This window comes from Pelobates fuscus, chromosome 5, assembly GCF_036172605.1.
Source record: "Pelobates fuscus isolate aPelFus1 chromosome 5, aPelFus1.pri, whole genome shotgun sequence".
In the NCBI taxonomy this organism is placed as follows: Eukaryota; Metazoa; Chordata; class Amphibia; order Anura; family Pelobatidae; genus Pelobates; species Pelobates fuscus.
In genome coordinates this window covers 16,677,344-16,693,744 of record NC_086321.1, presented here as the reverse complement: position 1 = coordinate 16,693,744, position 16,401 = coordinate 16,677,344, and positions in this window count along the sequence as shown.

The window sequence follows — 16,401 nt, the reverse complement described above, 5'->3', positions numbered from 1 at the left end:
ACAATGAAGGATTATAAGGTAAGTGATAAACAAATGCAAATGTGATTCAGTGACCCAGGAAAGTACAATAGCCCTGATATGGAGGTAGACAAAGCCCTAGGGACCAATGTTTTACCCCAATGGTAATCTAGTAATATCTGGATATTCAGCCTATTTAAATCCTCTGGCATTCTCTATTTTCTCTATTTTTTAGGCTGTCCATTAGCAATGCCGAACACAAGTTTTCAAAACGGAAATTAAAGGGTTACTCCGACCCTTTTGTATTTGTATTTTTTATTATGAATAATGCCATACGGGGCATTAGTCTTTAGGTCTGCCTCCCTCTAAGTGATAAAAAAAGTTACAAAAAAAGTTTTACTTACCTTGAATCCAGCTCTGGGCGTAGTTCTTGGCATTGCTCAGCACGAACCCTGGTGATGTCATGGGAGCTTCGCGGAGGGCCGGAGGTCCAATCAGAGGCTTCTCATACAGAAACCTCTAATTGGACCATTTAATTGGATCAGGGCACATGTGTGCGCTTTGAGTGGCAAATGGAGAGGGAGCAGGAGAGAAGAAGGGAGGGAGAAGAAAAAGAATATCAGAAGGTATCGGAAGGAGGGAGGGCTACAGTTAAGGAGGAGGGATGGAGGGAAGGTAGATACAATCTTCCCTTACGCCAACTGTCTGTCAGCCCGATGTGTTCACAGGTGTCATTTTTGCACAGAATTAACATTTGACATTCTGGAACCGAGATCTGTCACATGTACTGGGGGTGTAACTAGCCCCTGGAACACAATTGGAAATATCTCTGGACGTTCAGCATTTAAATCAGACAAAACACTGCAAATCCAGACTCCTGTCACCATGACCAGTTCTAAAAGCAGATATGGTCATTATGGTTGGAGTACCTCTTTCAATATATACACATCTTTGCATTGCTACATTAAGAAGAGAGAAAAATGAAAAGAAATATATATGGAAACAAAAACAGAGAATAGGAAAAATCTGAGAACAGGCAAAATCTTAGAGAAAGTCAGTAGCTTGCCCTTCGGTACATCCCCGCTCTGGGCTTAACATAGTTATTGCTCACTTGTACCGTTACAGAGAGAATCAGATCCAAGGCATGTCAGACTAATCCCACGCATAAGGGTAGTCCGGAACCAGAATGCCGGCAAGTTCTCTCTACCCAAAAGATACAACAATCGTATCAGCCTTCCTTGGGCCTCATTGAGGAATCATTGAGCGAATAAAATAACATTATACAAATACATACAGTGAAACACAAATGGCTCACTTGCATCTCGACTCTGAATTAAATTTCCCATACAGCAGCACTAACAGATCCAACAATATACTCTGTTAAATTCAATAGCTACATTTAAATGATCCCTAGAGTAACTAAACTCGAATTCAGTACATTTGAATTCAGTAAATTTTCTACCAAACTGAACTTCTAAATGAATTAGCACTTGACTCGAACAAAGTGGAAGGCACTGCAAGATGTTGGGAGGAATATGATTTGCATAACAATTTTTATATCGAGGCTAAATACACTCAATAATACTAGTTTGTGACTTAAAACTCAAAGTATAATGAATAACAATCATGTGAATTGGTGGTAAAATATAAGAAAAGCTGCGAAAGTAACCTCATATTATTATTCGGGATTGATTGATAGTGAATATAACCAGCCAGCACGATTCACTCATTCAAAGCACTCGGAACACAGAACGAGAGGAGACAAAGGCGTTCGTTGCTCATTGCTGTAGAATCAGAGCCTTTGAACTTTTAGAGCCAGCTTGGTGGAATACAAAGCCAGACCCTGAATTTCACTTGTTTTATGTCTCCTGGAAGAACAAACGCTTAGCTAAACCCATGAAAAAAAAAAAAAATGACGCAATCTTTTTTATAGTCACTTCTTATAACAATAAGTTCAATGCTATTATTTTCAAACAATTAAACGAAACCAGCAACTGATAATTGAATGCACAAAACCAAGATGTTTGAAATATCTTTATACCTGGAAATCATAACCAAGAACATACATTCATTTCAGATGTCATCTTGTTACATAACGACATATATTTTCATGTAAATACGTCTACATCAATCGGTCACAACGTTATTTAAAATGTGATAAATATGGTTATCAAAATTCTGATTAATACGTTTGATTTCAGTTTGGCTGTATTTCTTGGTATTTTTGATTTCAGTTTGGCTGTATTTCTTGGTATTTTTGATTTCAGTTTGGCTGTATTTCTTGGTATTTTTGATTTCAGTTTGGCTGTATTTCTTGGTATTTTTGATTTCAGTTTGGCTGTATTTCTTGGTATTTTTGATTTCAGTTTGGCTGTATTTCTTGGTATTTTTGATTTCAGTTTGGCTGTATTTCTTGGCATTTATTAACTGTTGAATTGAAATAAAGAGAAATAAATATATAAATCACCTAATTCACCTGTGGGAAGTGAGGAGGGAATACTGAGAGAGATCTGGGATTACTTAGAAATGTATTCCCTGCTTTAGAATGAAACCCATATGTTTAACCTGCAGCATTTAATTCAATTCAGATGCTTAATATAAATGTATGTAAATGCATGGTGATCCATAGGACCCCCTATATAACCAGAGTAAAAATAAACTACTATAATTGTTAAGTTTAGATGTGCATACACACTGCCTGTGCAAGGATTTTTGCTGCCCTAGGGGAAAAAAATATGGCTTCCCCATTCAGTTCACCCACTTATGCAGACTGACAGACACACACACACACTGATCCATGCAGACACACACACACACACTGGCCCATGCTGAGACACACACACACACACACACACACACACACACTGGACCTTACAGGGAAGGCAAACACAAACTGACCCCTGCAGACAGTAAATCTGACATACAGATACACATTGACCCATGCTGACACAAACACTGAACCACTGAAAAAAACACAAACTGACCTATGTAGATACACACACACTGACCCATGTAGATATACACACTGACCCATGCTGACACAAACACTGAACCATGCAGACACACACACACTGACATATTTAGACACACACACTGACCCATGCTGACACACACACACACACACACAGTTACCAATGCAGACACACACATACTGACCCATGCTGACACACACACTGACCCATGTAGACACACACACCCTGTCTCATGTATACACACACACTGACCCATGAAGAAATACACTGAACCTTGATGACATACACACACACACTGATCCAGGCAGACTGACACATACTGACCCATATAGAATGAAACACACACTGACCCATCTAAACACACACTGACCCATATAGACACACACACTGACTTATACATGCTGACACACAAACACTGACACATGCATTATGACTGAAGCAGACTGACATAGATTCTCTGAAACACAAATTGCGGGTTCTAGCCTTCATTTCAGGTATCAGTTGGGTGTTCGTGCGTTCCAAGTATCTTGACTGCGCCTGGCGGCCTGCCACTACTTGGCTCAGCCCCATTTCCTGCTATCCTCCTGCCCACTTGTCCACAAGTACGGGGCAGGAGGTGGGAGCAAGCAAACAATGTGCCCTAGCGCTACCGCAATAAGTGTCAGGAAGGGCGGCCTGGCTTTGCGGGTGGAGGTGGATGTCGTGCGCTAGTCAGAATCTAAGTGCACCCTAGTAAACGGTATTGTGGCCTGCAACATGCTCTAAATAAATAGACCCATGTGATAGAGGAGTCGGCCCCAATGAGCAGTAAATCTGACAAACAGATACACTCAGATGCACATTGTCACACAGATACACACACTGACACACAAATACACACACACTCAGATACACACTGACACTCAGATACACACACTGACACTCAGATACACACTGACACTCAGATACACACTGACACTCAGATACACACACTGACACTCAGATACACACTGACACTCAGATACACACACTGACACTCAGATACACACACTGACACTCAGATACACATTGTCACACAGATACACACACTGACACACAAATACACACACACTCAGATACACACTGACACACAGATACACACTGGCACATACACACACACACACACACACAGAGATACACACTGACATACACACAGATACACACTGACACTCAGGTACACACACTGACACTAAGATACACATTGTCACACAGATACACACACTGACACACAAATACACACACACTCAGATACACACTGACACATACACACACACACAGATACACACTGACACACAGATACACACTGGCACATACACACACACACACAGATACACACTGACATACACACAGATACACACTGACACTCAGGTACACACACTGACACTAAGATACACATTGTCAACAGATACACACACTGACACACAAATACACACACACTCAGATACACACTGACACACACACTCAGATACACACTGACACACAGATACACACTGGCACATACACACACACACAGATACACACTGACATACACACAGATACACACTGGCACATACACACACACAGATACACACTGACATACACACAGATACACAAACAGACAATCTGTCACACATAATCTCACACATGTCACTCTTTATATATTTGCAGCCACCCTCCTGTTAACATACCTTTGTATCCAGGAGGGTGCCTTGCTTTAAAGCCCTGGTACTGGATGAGGCTGATGGGAGTGAGCATGCAGCAGCAGCTCACTCCAGCCTCTCTACTGCCTCCATGCTGCCTGTATCGCCGCTGCCTCCAGCCTCCTCCTTCCCCCCTCCATTCCTCCTGCGTGGTGCTCTGTGAAGACGGGAGGAAGTGACCAACTGTCATTTCCTCCCAGCCAGCTGATATTACAGGGGGCCAGCCATGATCTTAAAGGGCTGGCACCTGGCCGGGTCCCTCTTTAGCAAGTATTATCGGGTGGCAGCAAATTATATACAATATCCTGGATATCACGCATTGACATTGACATGTATTGGCATACATTGTGTGTTAGATTGTGTGTGTGTGTGTGTGTGTGAGTTCCGGGATATTGTATATGATTTGCTGGTGTCAGGGAGCCGCATTGAGAATGTGGGAGACTCCCAGAACCTCGGGGAGACTTGGGATGTCCGCATTATTTAATATCAGGCTGGAGGATCACAGGGGTGTTTTTTAATTTAGTCTCAGAGGACAGAAAATCCGCTGATCCCCATTTACTTAGGGGAGTATTGTTATTAAAACAGTGGGCTGGGGTTTCCAGGCTGTGGCTTAAGGGGTTAACTGGCATATCCTGGCTAAAGGGTCCCAAATCCTCTAGCCTATCCATGAGGCTAGAGGATTTGGGACCCTTCAGCCCTCTGTATCTGCTGTGGCACATCACAGAGGATGGAGGAGGTGGTAGGGTTATTACTTCTCAGCTCCTTGCACATTAAGTAAGGGAAATATGACTGCTAGAAGCCCACTTGTTCATGGTGGTGCTGGTGACCCATTTTCCCTGTATTTTGGGAATAACCATTAGGGTCAAGACTTTCACAGAGAGCTGTGCGTTTTTTGGGAGGCCCCGTACACCTCTTTTTTCTCCATGGAGAAACCAAGGATGTCTACTGGTTATTGTCTTTGACTCACAATACCTATGTTTGGGGAGAATCGTTTTGTCAGAGATTATTCGCTTTTCGTAATCATTTGATTTTGATCATGCAGTGCCAAGCGTCTTCGGTAGAAACAGAAGCTCATGCCCTCTCCCCCTCTCACTACTGAGAAGCTTTCAAAGTGTCCTTAAAATAAATAGCAGATGATAACCTGAAATATTTTTTTTTCGAACCAAAAGTTAAATACGAGGCAGATCACAGACGGTTAGATGCAGTTTGACATAGCAGTTTCATATTAGTCGGCTAATCAGTTCCTTTAAAGATATAAGGTGCACATGTATAGAATACTACATATTTAACCCATTCAGGACTGGGGCTAACCAAATCCTCTGTTACTTTAAAAGTCCTGGCACATCATCACTTCTGGAGCTTGCAGTGAGAATCCAGGACTCCCAACTGTCCTGCTTTCCACAGGACAGTCCCAATTAAAGAGTGCTGTCCTTTAATTTAATCACTTAGGGACACCAGGAAACTATCCCGGGCAACACAGCGGTAATCCATCATGAGATGATCTTGCGCTGTGTAGCTGGCTCTAGGACTCTGTAGAGAGTTTTAATAGCGCTCTCTGCTTCATCCTACAGGTTGGGTGCAGGCCAGGAGGCTATCTGTCAGCCTCTAGTACTTAAAGGGGACCTGTAGCCACTTACCTTGGCTTCGGCCCACTTTCCTGCCAAGATCACATTACAAAGGTCCACCACCACTCCTCCTCAGCCGAGGAACTGAGAGACAAATGGGAGACAAAACTATTTTTAAAATGTTTTTTTTTTCTCCCAATCTATTCATTTGTTGACAAAACTGCTATCACAATGTAAAGATGGAATTTAATGCTCTTTTTAAAGAGCTAAAGTTGTTTTGGGCACTGTTGGTGTCATTTAAAGGGACTCTGTCACCTCAACCTTACCTTTCTCCTGTTGTTTTTTTGTTTCTCTTCCTCTTCGTTTCCTAATTTCTGATATATTTCTCTTTAAAACATAAGACACAGTGGGGACTATTTTTCTACTCCTGACAAATCTTCACACAGGGTGGAGCATAAGGCATAAAGCAAGACCCACTGTCTTGACTAATTAAAGCTTTGTTATGCCTTAAGTTCCATCATTTGTGAAAATTTGCCAGGCAAGTATGAGGTGACAGAGCCACTTTAAGGCTACGTTTTTATGAATCTTCAATGGGAGGGCATGCACACTTTCCATTTGGGTCTGCCCACTAGGGGTGACATTAGTGACACGAGTTGGTTATTCCCCCTTGGAGCTCTGCTTACCCGTTCCAATGTCGTACCTCCCAGTATTAGAAGGTACCAGAGTCTAAAGTGGGCACAGGATAATAATTTAATGTTCAATATATCTGCCAGGCTGTACATTTATTTTCCATCATAATGGCACTGGTATTAGACACAATAATTAACTTAGTAAGTTAAAATGGAACTCTGAGTGCTAGAATTCCATTAATGGATTAACATCAATGGAATGTCCAACCTGTATTTACATATAGTTTTGTTGGCCAGTTTTTCAAATACTCTCCCCAGTAAGCATCATGTACTGTGTCAGTCTCATACACTCATATTATTATTATTATTTTATTATTTATATAGCGCCATCAGATTCCGTAGCGCTGTACAATGGGTGGACTAACAGACATGTAATTGTAACCAGACAAGTTGGACGTACAGGAACAGATGGGTTGAGGGCCCTGCTCAATGAGCTTACATTCTAGAGGGAGTGGGGTATAGTGACACAAAGGGTAAAAGTAGGGGTACGCAGTAGGTTGTTAGAAAAGTATTAATTGAGGGCTTAGTAGGTAATTTTGACAGTTGCAGGAGAGGAGTCATGGGGGGTGTGGGATAAAGACCTGCTAACAGTTTAATTCATATGCTTTCTTGAAGAAGAATATACCCTTGAGAAAGGCAGCCAGTGGGGTGCTGAAACATTGGGGGGAGGTTTTGACTTGTGTTCTGTACTGTTTGGCTTCTGCAAGAGATTTTCTGTTATTTTGTGTTTTATTTTTATTGATCTTTAATAAAGTGTTATATTTTAGATTACTATTGGAGTGTGCATCCTTAGTTATTTACTATTCTGAGTTTTGAAGGCATTTTTTGGGAGTGCCTATTTTGGATTTGCACCTTTTTATGATTTCATTAATTAAAGTGATAGATGTATTAGATAGATGTATAGTTTTCCCTCCGTACCAGTTTAGAATTGATACTTACCACACTATTCCACAAAGTGCCGATATGAACCTTTTACTGGAGAGATGTCCTAGTAACATCAGAAGTTCTATACGTGTCTTAACGCAGCTGAGATTTAACGCTCACTCAGGAGAGGATGCAAAATTCATTATTATACTTCTATTAATAAAGAGTTTTACCATGGAAATACTTACACATTTCTCGAATTTTCAATGACTGATTAGGGCTCGTGTCACTCTGACCAACGTATCCCGGGTTCTCCAATAAATGGCTCACAACATGATGTGTTAAATGCGCCCATGATTCTCACCAGACTGTGACAGAGGCCCACGGCAGGCTTCATATAACCCTGAATAGAAAAAAACTCTGGTCCTTCTCTTTCATATTTTATGTAAGTAAATAGCTCGCTTCACTTATCACAGATTGCTAAGCGAACAAAGTAACATATGTCTTTGATTAAAGAGCCATTTCAGACAGAGAAGTTAAATAGAAAGACAAAACTTCGTAGAGCGGGTATTGATATGACATCACAGAAAAATAATAAAACGAAGGGGGGATGAGTGGCCAGAGCCAATAGGCAATGTTATCAGCCAGCCAGCTGTAAAAACAATACTTGCTCATAGACAGCGAACAGCTGTTGCAGCTAGTCAATCTTATTGTTGGATATATCGCTTGATATTTGGATTTAGCCCAATGACTTTTCCAATAGGACTTAGTGCTACTCAAATTTATCACTCAAATTGCTATAATTTTAAACCAAAACGGTCACCTAGTTTTTCACGTATACTGACAGTTAACGAGACACTATAGGCTGTAGCATGTCCCTGAAGGCTGAGCAGTCTAAATACTGTTTTTTTCTGGGAAAGGGCCCCTCTGACAGCCACTCAAAGAACTTCCTGCGTTCGGTCCTGCAAAGATTGCATGATTGATGCTCTGCATGAAGACGCTGAATGTTCCCAATAGAGATGCACTGACTCAATGTATGTCTATGAGTAGTGGGGAGAGTAATGGAATCCATGTTAAAGGATAGGATTGTTAAACATCTATATTCACATGGATTTCAAGATCAGAGACAACATGGTTTTACTTCAGGGAGATCATGCCAAACTAATCTTATTGATTTTTTTGATTGGGTAACTAAAATAATAGATCAGGGTGGTGCAGTAGACATTGCTTACATAGATTCAGTAATGCTTTTTGACACTGTTCCACATATTATTTTATTTATAAAATATTTTACCAGGAAAGATACATTGAGATTTCTCTCGTCTTCGAGTATGTCCTGGGTCCACATAACATTGCATTGATACAATAGGGTACAATAAAATACAAAAACAATATTAATACACAATATATACAAAATGAAACAGGTAGGAAATATATAATCAACCATGACAGGTGCATTCTGTTTTGAGATATGAAGAGAGGGATCTCTTAAAGGAATTTAGGCTTGGGGAAGATTTGAAAGTGTGCGGGAGGTCGTTCCATAATTGCGGTGCTCTGTAGGAGAAGGAGGATCGGGGCGCTTTCTTTTTGTATTGAGGTAGACTAAATAAAGTGCTGGTACTGGATCGGAGGTTATAGGAGGTAGGAACAGCCGGGGAGTACATTCTGCTCAGGTAGGGTGGGAGCTTCCCAGAAAAGTTCTTAAACACAAGGCTGGAAAGATGAAGGGTGCGGCTGGATTCCAGCGACAGCCAGTTTAGTTCTTTTAGCATGTCACAATGGTGGGTCCTGTAATTGTAGCACAAAGCAACAGAACAAGTGATACGATGTATTATGTTTATAAAGTTCCGGATTGCGGTGCAGGTGCCTATACTAAGTCTTTAAGTTTGGATTCCAATATTGTTGAATGGGTTAGGCAGTGGCTGAGTGACAGGCAACAGAGGATTTTAGTCGATAGAGTATATATTTTATTAGAGATATTGCAGAAGGTCTTGAAGTTAAGGTATGTCTGGCTAATTCAGATGGAGTTATTCTGTACATGTGGAAGTTGATAGCCACATTCTGTGGCAAGTTTGCCTGAAACTTTTTGGAATGGGGCTACCATAAGTCTCCTAAAATAGAATCCACCAGAAGGACTTACTTTTTCATTCATTCTGATATTAATTCAGAAACTGATAAAAAAAAATTACAATATAGATCAGCAAAGCCCTATATATTAGAATATTAGAACAATTGCATCTCATCCAATCAGCCATCCATAATAGATTTTTCTCAAACTCCTAATGATGAAGTATTTATACACATCTTCCTGACACAGGTCACTTCCCAATCACACACTCCATGCCGCTCCTACTGATATGAACTCATTCATTCCTTCCTCGTACCGTCATTCCCATCACTGTCCACCACCCTGATATATTCTCCATCTCTCCAGCCATCACCCAATGGGAAATATATGTCATACTCTCTATTGACCAGTGTATGATTCTTTTTAATTAATTATTTAGTTCTTTTCTAAGACTTCTTTTTAATTAGTTGCACCGGACGTGCAAAATTTATTATTAGCAAAAATATAAATATAATCATTTTCTTTTACATTTTTAACATTTTATTTACATGTAATGTTGAGCTATGTATACATTTAGGATGTAAAATAAACAATATATAATATGTACGGGGCAATTAAAGAGAAACTTAAAAGAAAGCTACAATGTCAGGAACACAATCATGTATTCCTTACATTATAGTGGTAAACCCACTATTTATGTCAGACCCCTCTGTCAGAGCAGTGAAAAGGTGATTTACTTAACTTTTCTGCCACACTGAGCTGGTCTCGCCGCGGCTGTACCTGCCTGGCTCTGCCTGTATGGCTGAGATCATCAAACTTGATGATCTCAGCACATCCAATGCTTTTCTATAAGAATTGGAAGACTATTGCGCATGCACGGCAAAAATATCAATATATCTCTATGGAGAACGTTCAGCGCTTCAATGTCAATTGTGGTTACTAGGCAGTAATATAAACACTGCCTTTTCCCTGACTAGGTGACTATAGTGTCCCTTTAAATTTTGGTGGAACAAACCTGTAGCGCAAATTCAAGGATTTGTTTTAGTTAAGAAAGTGGACAATTGCCTCCGTCCTAATTAATGTTGTAGCTGATCAGTGTATTGGCTTTAGGTTGATCGAGCTGAGGTTGGATTGTGAGCAGACACTTAGTGGAAGTGTATTACTTAAATTTACAATAAAATGTGTTTTCATTTACTTTTAGCTTTTATCATTTTCTTGGATACTATTAACATTCTCTGTCTTGAGCACCTGCAGAGCGATCGTATGTGAATAAATTGCGTCTCAAACTAGACGCTGTGATGGGTTACTGAGGAGCACAGAGGAACAGGATAACAATCACAGATGGATTTAGGAATTAAAAGACAAGTTCAGAGCCATGTGCTAAATTTAATGATCTCGCATGTGTCTGATATGTTGTGTCTGTTATCGTTCCTCTCTTTTTATGTTTCAGGCACAGCCTTCAATTTTTTGGAAGTAAAACTTGACCTTTTGCAGCAATCGACTTAGAATTATGGTATCGAGCCAGACTTCTAGAGTGTTCCAACTGCGAACGCTGAGCTTATTTATTTTATCAGACAGCTGACAATGACGCAGCGTTGGACCAGTCTAGGAGCTAGGGGAGCCAATCCCCAGTAAGGGATTTTGCTTGCAATAAAAAAACAAATAAATATTACCTATTGGTCTAGTCGCATACGTCTTATCTTCTTTATCGGATGCTCCCCAAATCAGAATTTTCTATTATTCTATTAAAGAACAGATGGTGCATTGCTGCTGTGTATTAGGGTACAACAGTATTAAAACACAATACATTCTATAATTTGTTATGTGACATTTACACTTCAGCTTTTGCTTGACAGGTATGTCTGTTACCAAAACAATCACGTTTCCCCAAGCTGATTGACTTATTGACATACTTCCCAGCTCACCTATTGTTTCAATTTCACTGACCCAAACTAAAACATAAAAAAATAAGTAAAATTTGCATTCTTTCTTACATTCTTCCCTTCGATTTTCATTTTATTTACAAATAGCATATTCCGCAAAGCCTGCTTTTGAATGTCACATTGTGTGTAGCAGGTGAAGTGGATTGTGACAAACTCCCCTTTTCAAGTGAGTTTGCCACAAGTTCCTGGAGGCGCCTACTTGCCAGCCTCCTGCCTACAGACTATGGGTCCTGTAAACTGTGATATAAAAGTCTCCATTCGTGTAACTAGACGATATGGTTCGGGAACCGAACAGCTGCACGAACTGAAGACCACCCTGGAGCTTGTTAAGCCTAATTTGTAGCAATTTCCAACCCCAGTGTTCTAAGTGTTCGTCTGGGTGGCCACAATTCCTATGGACGACCACAAGGTGGCGGCCATCTTGTTCGCATGAACACAGGCAGCGGTGTTTGGTCATCGAGTTCATGGAACTATTTGCAGATACTGAAACTCCCGAACACAGCTGGACTTCCATGATCGCCTGTGTTCGGTTTTACAACACTTAGTAAGACACTGTTCGGTGGAATCATTCATCTGAACAAGGGGAACAAGCTCCAGGGTAAGACCATTGACTATGTTCCGTAGTTTGTTCATTTTTAAACTACCGAACTAGACCGACCGCTAGCCCTGATTCTATGAAATAGTTTTAGGCATGGGTCCATGCGTGCAGTTGGTGAAACAAATGACTTCCAGGAAATTCCTGAACCCCTGAACTGATCTGGGAGATTTTTGGATATGTTGGTCACTCAGATCAGGGCTATCAGGGCATTTAACTTATGGGGTTTTATGTATTTTTAGGGTACTTTGGGGGTGTTTTGGAAAAAGTATTTTTTTTCTATGCTTAGAGATAATTGGATTAGATTAGTACAGTTCCTGATCCAATTATCTCCCAGGCACAGAGGAAGGATTATCTGATTATGTATGGGAGTGTCCTTGATCTGAGAGCCAATGTAATTGTGTATTTGTTTCTACTGTGGTTTACTCTCAGGTCCAAGGGGAGTGCCTCTTGCATGGGGACATGCATATAAGGCCAATTGTGGCTGCCATTAAAGCATTCCAGCTTGCACCCCAAAACTGTCTCATCCTTTTTATTGGAGGGAAGGAAGATTTAACCCCTGTGTCTGCTATTCCAGCTAGCAGGGGATTCAACAGGGAAAGGGTCCTTGTAAGGACTAGAGCTCCCAGGACTGAGTGTCGTCCAGTGCCTGGGGGTGTCTAGAGCGAATTCCCCATTTGGCTCTAGGAAGGAGTGGTTCCAGGGCCCCAGATAAACCACGGTGACCGTGGGCAGAAGTGCTGCGGTTATGCGGACTATAGTGTTTCTTTAATGTGAGGTAAATTAGAGATTAGTGCCACGAATAATATGCTTGATTGCCTACTTACAACCAGATGAGGATGATGATGGGCTCTAGCTGCAGTCTGGCTTCACTGGTCTGGTGTAGAACAGGCTCTCTGGAGGCTGTTTGTAACTGTGGTCACAAAAATCAATGTTCTGGGAGAACGAGAAGCAGCTCCATTTACACAGCTCAAGGTCTGGGTCCCAGGGTCAACCTTCATGTTCCACCAATGAGTTTGTTCACAGGGGGTGGAGTGTGTAGGGGATGTCCTGATATGTGTGTAAGGATTGCATTGTGTGAATCTGTGTTTGTATGTGTAAGGGCTGCAAGGTGTGTTTCTGTGTATGTACGGGATGCAGTGTGTGCGTCTGTAAGGGGTGCATTGAGTGTGTGTACAGTGTGCATTTAGTGTGTGTAAGGAATGCATTGTGTGTTTCTGTGTGTGTAAGGGTTGCATGATTGTGTGATTGTGTGTGTGTGTGCGTGCACGGGGTGCATTGAGTGTGTGTAAGGGTTGCACGATTGTGTGATGTGTGTGTGTGTGATGGATGTCAATCTCTCTCCCTCCCTTGTCACTCTCTCCCCCTCCCTCCCTCCCTCCCTTGTCACTCTCTCCCTCCCTCCCTCGTCACTCTCTTTCTCCCCCTCCCTCCCTCCCTCGTCACTCTCTTTCTCCCCCTCCCTCGTCACTCTCTTTCTCCCCCTCCCTCCCTCCCTCGTCACTCTCTTTCTCCCCCTCCCTCCCTCGTCACTCTCTTTCTCCCCCTCCCTCCCTCCCTCGTCACTCTCTTTCTCCCCCTCCCTCCCTCATCACTCTCTTTCTCCCCCTCCCTCCCTCCCTCCCTCCCTCGTCACTCTCTTTCTCCCCCTCCCTCCCTCTCTCGTCACTCTCTTTCTCCCCCTCCCTCCCTCCCTCGTCACTCTCTTTCTCCCCCTCCCTCCCTCCCTCGTCACTCTCTTTCTCCCCCTCCCTCCCTCCCTCCCTCCCTTGTCACTCTCTTTCTCCCCCTCCCTCCCTCCCTTGTCACTCTCTTTCTCCCCCTCCCTTCCTCCCTCCCTTGTCACTCTCTTTTTTCTCCCCCTCCCTCCCTCCCTTCCTTGTCACTCTCTTTTTTCTCCCCCTCCCTCCCTCCCTTCCTTGTCACTCTCTTTTTTCTCCCCCGCCCTCCCTCCCTCGTCACTCTCTTTTTTCTCCCCCTCCCTCCCTTGTCACTCTCTTTTTTCTCCCCCTCCCTCCCTTGTCACTCTTTTTTCTCCCACTCCCTTGTCACTCTTTTTTCTCCCACTCCCTTGTCACTCTTTTTTTCTCCCCCTCCCTCCCTCCCTTGTCACTCTCTTTTTTTCTCCCCCCCTCCCTCCCTTGTCACTCTCTTTTTTCTCCCCCCCCTCCCTCCCTCCTCTCTTCCTCCCCCCTCCCCCCTCCCCCCTCCCCTACCTCTGTTGTAGCATGGCCGAGCCCTGTATGGTCCGCGGGTACAGGGAGCTTTTGTTTCCTGTACCCGGCCGGACTAAAAGGAAGTGCACACTCAGTGTGCACTTCCTGTTAGTCCGGTCGGGTACAGGAGACAGATGCTCCCTGTACCCGCGGACCATACAGGGCTCGGCCACGCTACAGTGAGGGAGTGACAGGAGGGAGCGCTGAGCGCTTACCTCCTGTCAGCCCCTCTCCTCATGCTGCGCCCGGGCGGTGCGCCCTCATGGACGCACCAGCCCGGGCAAAGCTGCAGCTGCCTGAGGCTCTCTACAGAGCGCTCGGGCGGCTGAAGCATGAGGGGGGCCGGCGGAGCTAGGGGGGGATTTCCCCATAACCTGTCCCCCACGCATGATTTGCTGGGGGGGATGCGTCCCCCCCATCCCCCCCGGTTCCTACGCCCATGGTTGACCCATAGTTCCCCAGCCACAATGCCTTTCTTTGCCTTTGTAGGATGCTGGAGGTCCTGTGTCTCTGTACAGCTTAGTCTGGGACTGTTGCTGGCCCTAAAGATGGGTACTGGCTGATAGAATATTGCCCGTTGGGTCATTTGTTTGTGCAACACATACCCTCACTTTGTTCAACAGTAGAGATGAACAAATCCGAACTGTAAAGTTCGGGTTCGTACCGAACATTAAGATTTTTTTACCCTGAACCCGAGCAAGGACATTTCAGTAACAGTTCGGGTTCGAGTTCGGTGTTCGGCGATCTATTGGCACGTTTTGGAGAGCTGCAGGGCAGCCAATCAACAAGCGTTTGACTTGTGTGCCCTTAGAAGCCATCACAGCCATGCCTACTAATGGCATGGCTGTGATTGGCCAGTGCAGCATGTGACCCAGCCTCTATATAACCTGGAGTCATATGAGCTCTTAGGAAGAGGATGCTGCAGCTGTGAGGGATAGATTAGGAAAGAATTCTGGTGTTGAATCTGCAAACTACAGCGATTATTTATGGGTGCTATACCACATTTTTGTACCCTGCCCTGAGCCCAGTGCCACAGAGAAATAAGCACTCAGTCTGTTTGTTAGGTGGGCACTTGCAACTGCATGTGTTCCAGGCACATTACTTAAATCCTGTTTTGGTAGCTCAGTGGTCAATATCTAGGCATTTTTAAATACTGCTGTGACATTACAGTTTGACAAATTCAAATTTTTTTGGTGCTAAAAAGTAAATTTGGGGCGTGCACTTCATATCTGAGAGTCAAATAGAACCATCAAATACTGTGGTTGCATCGCACTTTGAAAAATTCTAATTTTTTGGGTGCTAAATAGTACATTTGCGGCCTGCGGTGCACTTCATATCTGAGAGTCAAATAGAACCGTCAAATACTGTGGTTACAAAAATGTAAACCATCTGTTAGTTTGGTGGGTGAACGCAAAGAATAAGGAGAGCGTCAAATAAGGGATGTGACCCTGGTCGTGGTGCTGCTGGTGTTGGTAGAGCTCCTGTTGCAGGGAGAGGACATGGTCGATCTGTGCCAGCTACATGGACAAGTGAAACACCTTCCTCAGGTGCGAGTAGGCGACAGAAACTTCATCGTTATTTGGTAGGCCCGAATGCCGCTCTACCAATGGTAAGGCCAGAACAAGTACAGGCGATAGTAGATTAGATGGCTGACAGTGCCTCCAGTTCCTACACATTGTCTCCCACCCGCAGCCCATGTCCATCTGTCTTTCACCTCAGCCCCTTGCAAATCAGCCAAGCAGTCTGAGCCACAAGTCATGCAGCAGTCTCTTGTGCTTTTTGATGACTCTGCTGGCGGGGTTTCCGTGGGCCATCCACCTAGCCCTGCCCCAGA